We start from the raw sequence: 5,493 nt of genomic DNA, 5'->3' as shown, positions 1-5,493 counted from the left end.
AACGTGGTTCCAACTTCTTCAGGTCAGTCAGAAGCACATGGCTTAGATACCCCTAAATCCGAAAGTGGCGTAAACTACCTTTACGACCTCTCTATAACTCAAAAGGTGTTTTAGAAACACTTTTCAAGGGAATGTTGTTCAGAATGTAGCAAGCCGTCTCCACTGCTAAACCCCAAAATGAGTCTGGAAGATAAGCATAACTCATCATAGACTGAACCATGTCAGACAAGGTTCTATTTCTCCTTTCTGATACACCATTTTGCTGAGGTGTACCTGGGGCCGAGAGTTGGGACGTAATTTCATGTTCTATCATATAATTCTGGAATTGGAGGTCCATATACTCTCCACCATGATTAGATCGTAATGTTTTCATCTTCATACCTAACAAGTTTTCAACTTCAGCCTTATACTCCATGAACTTGTCAAGGGCTTCAGATTTACGTTGCATTAGGTAGAGATACCTGTATCTTGAATAATCATCTATGAAAGAGATGAAATATTCATACCCACCTTGAGCCCTAACACTCATCGAACTATAGAGGTCAAAATGTACAAGCTCCAAGGCTTCCTTGGCTCTTTAACCTTTTCTAGTAAAAGGTTGTTTGGTCATATTGCCTTCGAGGCATGATTCATACATCGACAAGCAGTTTTCTTCTAAATTCTTTAGAAGTCCACATGTCACCAACTGCTCAATTCTATTGAGGTTGATGTGACCTAATCTTAGATGCCAAAGATGGGTATTTTCCTAAGGAGAAACCTCTGGTCTTTTAGCTGTTGTTGTTGTACTGAACATTTCAGTATTAAACAAGGCTTTTATGACTAACAACCTTAGTACATATAAGTTACTTTCCATTGAACCAAAACCAATCTCCATCCCATTCTTGAAAATAAACACTTTAATCTCAGAAAAGGATAAGGTATAACCTTGTTCAATGAGACAAGAAACCGAGATTAAGTTCCTCTTAATATGAGGAACTACGAAAACATTATCCAGTAACAGATAATGTTTCTTGTCCAAAAATAACTTCAGCTTGCCTACAGCAATTGCTGAAACAACCTCACCAGTACCGACTCGAAGAGTCATCTCTCCCTCTGGCAACGTTTGCTAGGAATTGAATCCTTGGTAAGAGGAACTGACGTGATTAGTAGCACCCAAATCTAGGATCCAGGCAGAATCATCATTCTCTACCAAACACATCTCCAAGACCAATAAATCAGATTTACTGTCTTTAGACATCCTCCTCTTTTGGAGAGTTGTGGGAAGTGTCATAACCTAAATAAGCTCCAAGTTCAATGTCAGAGAACACTTCTCTTCTATGAACTTTAATAGAGTCGCAACACTTGCTTTCTCTTCCTGGAGTTTAACTTGGGAACTAACACTACTGGTTTTGTCATCCATCCCTTTGTGCTCGAAATGTAAGAACTGACGTTCAAACAATTCTTGCAATGAGTCCATGATCTCGCGTGCAATGACCATGTTCTTAACCCTTTTGGCCAAAACATCAGGTATGCTAGCCAAAATGTGAAGTTAAGCCAATGAAGTAGCCTTCATCCACACCTTATATGCATTACGAACACTTCACAGTGCATTAAGGGTAGGGACTTGAGGACATCCTCAACCATGACAAACTCGAGGATGCTTACCACGAAATACGTTTTACAAGACTCTTTCCATTGTATGTAACTGGTTAAACTAGAGGCATTAAACGAAAAAACAAACATGTTGCTAAAGACAAAAACACATTGACCTATGTTAGGTTTTAAACAAATACCCGTTGAAAAACATACAACATCCAATACGGTTTAGCAAAACTAACATGAACCCCGTGTGACATCTAGTTTCACAATGATGCTTCAAAGGTTTAGGACAAAAGCTACTGAAGGGTGGTCAATTTATCCCTCCTTTGGATTGAGACATTTTCAACCAGGCCATTAATACTAGAACAACTCTTGCTCCTATAACGACTATTCATCATTGATTTGGTTAAGAAATCATTAACTTACTTAACAATTTCCCATAAGTGTGACCCGCCATTTTAGGCCTTAGAGTTCCACCCTAAGTAGCCAATCGAAAGAGAAGAAATCTGATTGGGGCAAAAACTAAAGTGACCCTATCCATTTCTGGAGTTCACCTTTATATTGACCAACTGCACAAAACCCAATCCAAAGGGGGACATTCCCAGGGTGCCACGAGGGCGTACAAAATGATCTCACGGTGTGAACCAATGACAGAGATCGTAGGATGTATTGACAAACACCCTTCACCCATTTACTATAAACACTCTCTCCGTCCACCTTGATATTGACTCATGCAAACACCATCCAAAGGGAGATTCTCCCAGGGCACCACGAGGCCAAGCATGAATCTCACGGCGTGAACATTTAGAGAGAAACGTGAGTGAAATCATTGACATATCAGATACATATCTTCCTCCCACTGAGTATTTTATAACCTAGGGTTTAGTTTTCTTAGAAAAAACACAGTTAAGAATTTTAACTAAGTGACTTTTTAGGTTTGCCCAAGAGTAACTTTTACCTTGGATAGTTGAAATAACTTTTGATCATCATCCATTAAACTCTTTAACAGAGTCTTTGACCAAATGTCGTATGCTTGCAGAAAATCTATCTAATTCACCTATCCAGGTAGGTTCCCAGATAGGGGTGTTCTGTTTTCGTCAACTTAAGTACCCTAGCCTAGACAGAAACCACCTTAGATAGAAGGTCCCTTATAGATAGGTTTAATACAATTTTAATCTTTTATGCCAATCAATTTAATCCTATTAAGCCAATTTAAAAAGATTAAAACTAGGTTGCTAATCCCATTAGAACCTTGAACTTAGATCTATCTCAATCCAATTTTAAAACCCTTTTAAAACATGAGTTCTCCCTATGTCTGTATGCAATTCTTTCTTATCGATTTTAGTTCTAATTTCTATTATAACTCTTATAAAAGAAACAACCAAAACCATGTACAATGCAAAGCAAACACATATAAGGCATTCATAATGCTTATAAACAGCCTAAGTGTCATGCTCCATGCATTGTTCATTCATTGCTACCATTTTATAGAACTTTTATACAAACAAGCAACAAACCAAGCAAAACATGCTTCCATTCACCCTTATACTATAACGCTTATAATATAAAGATGATGCATGAATATGCTTACTGCATGCGCAAATATAACTCTTATATTTCAAGATGCATGCACATGCTCTCTTGTAATTTCATCATGCCATATTATAACACTTATAATAAATGATACATGAATAATTGCACAACCTAAGGTGGGTTTCAAATCTATATGTCATACACTATGTCATATAAATCATGTTCATCTCATGTATATAAATTAAAAGTTGATGAACTGGGAAAATTTGCCTCAAAATTCTCAAAACAAAAGCTGACTATTACAAAAACAAAGAGTCTTCTATTCAAACAGGCGAACCGGGTCTTGAACCATCAGATCAAAGTCCATGTCTCCACTGATTGTGTACCAAAACCCAAGCGATTTTCTACACGAAAGAGTAAACACTTTACTTAATCGTTTACCTATGCTTCCAGAGATAAATGATCGTTTTGCAACGATCGTGTACCGTTTAGTATGCGATGAAACATGAGGTACGCGATCGTGTAGCGTGCATGTCTAACGCAAACCTCTAAATGATCGTCTAAACGACAACGATACAGTGAAGTACAATCGTCTAAACGATCGCTGAGCTAGCGCCTAAGTATCGTATACCACGTGATCGTGTAGATATTGACTATGCGAAGAGCATGCTAACTACACGATCGTTTAGTGCACGTCTTTTATTAAATGATGAGCATCAAATGCTCCAACTCGATCATTTACCTCTAGCGTCTACGTGATCGGGCAACCAATGCTACGCGATAGAGTAAACGCTTTACCCCATTGTTTAGTAAATACTACACGATTGCATAGATAAATCTACACGATTCTTTAGCCAAATCCCAACGATCGTTTATCGGAGGCTACACTACACGATCAGCTCTTGGTCTTCTTCTTCGCTGAGAACCGCATCTCCATGCTTTGAAACTTCATCATGAATGACTCGACTAAGTCAAACACTTTGAATTAAGACTCGATTGCTTGTTAATTATGCCCTAGAACACATGGGCCCTTATAAATTAACACTTTGTAATTTAAAGAAAGATTTAAATAGAGGAAATTAACCCATAAACATTGATCAACACCATTCACAAACGCATTTAACACTTAAACGCAAATGCAAAAAACCCACCACGACTGTAAAAGAAGTTCAAAACAGAAGTGAAATTTGAAATATCAGAACAACCTGGCTCTAATACCAATTAAAGGAAATCAGACATGAAGATTTCCATGAGTAGCGGAATGATTGTTCCAAATTACATTCATATTTGAACATAAACAATTACAGTACAACGTAAACTAACTGGTCATGCAACATACGAAATTACAGCATGCTTTCAATACGATCAAGGGAAAGATTATCATACCTTTGATGACTCATCTTCAAACTTCTTTGATCACGAATGCTTGTTCTGATTCCAAGCCAGCAACACAAGAATGCTCAAACACAGCACGATCAATAATGAACTCGAACACAACGATCTCCAAGATCATGAACATAGCAAACAACCTAAAAAAACCACAACTACGTTGAGTTGAGTAAGACACCACCACAATGGCTACATTTGTATTCTCGGTGTAAGAATTCAGAAGTGTTGGCTCTGTGTGGACTTGGTTAGAGGAAGAGACCGAAGGAATAACAATCATGTAAATGATTGAACAAGTGGGAGATGAGAAAAGTCTATCGTATAGATGAATGCTCAATTGTTTAACAAATGCTCTGCGGTCGTTTGGTCTCTCTTTAGCTATCGTTTAGTGAATCCTATTCACTTGATAACAAACCATGATTCTATCCGAGAATGGAAACTTCCACAACAACATACTAAAATTAGGAAAAAAATTTTCCTTTTATCCCACAGTTACCATGAAGCTACCAATAACCTCATACTCAATTGGTTATTAGAGAAAAAGATATAATTATCCAATAATTAATATTATTATAAATATATATGATAGCCAACTTACCATACTATATTTATAACCTATAGTTTTAATATTTCATCTCATGAAACATATAAACCATAGTTATTTTTCTATTTCATGGTACTTAATATAAATCTCATTTACATTAATCCTCCACTTGATGTATCTCATACATCACACCGATCATATCATATATAATTGAATTACCTCTTGTCAATTTGAAAATTTCAAATCAACACCAATAACTGATTCTCAACTTGAATCCATTGAGCTACCAAGGGGACCTTATGGACCTATAGCTCGAAGCTCCAACGATATGTGAATAACTGACTAAACTCTTTAGTAACGGGTTCCACCATCCATTAACTGCCAGACACTCCACTAAAGACCGACAGCTGAACTCTTCTTACTACAGATATATTATATGTCCATATCAACCA

The sequence above is a fragment of the Benincasa hispida genome, chromosome 8, assembly GCF_009727055.1.
Source record: "Benincasa hispida cultivar B227 chromosome 8, ASM972705v1, whole genome shotgun sequence".
Lineage (NCBI taxonomy): Eukaryota > Viridiplantae > Streptophyta > Magnoliopsida > Cucurbitales > Cucurbitaceae > Benincasa > Benincasa hispida.
The sequence above is the reverse complement of the archived record's forward strand: the minus strand, read 5'-3'. Positions refer to the sequence as shown.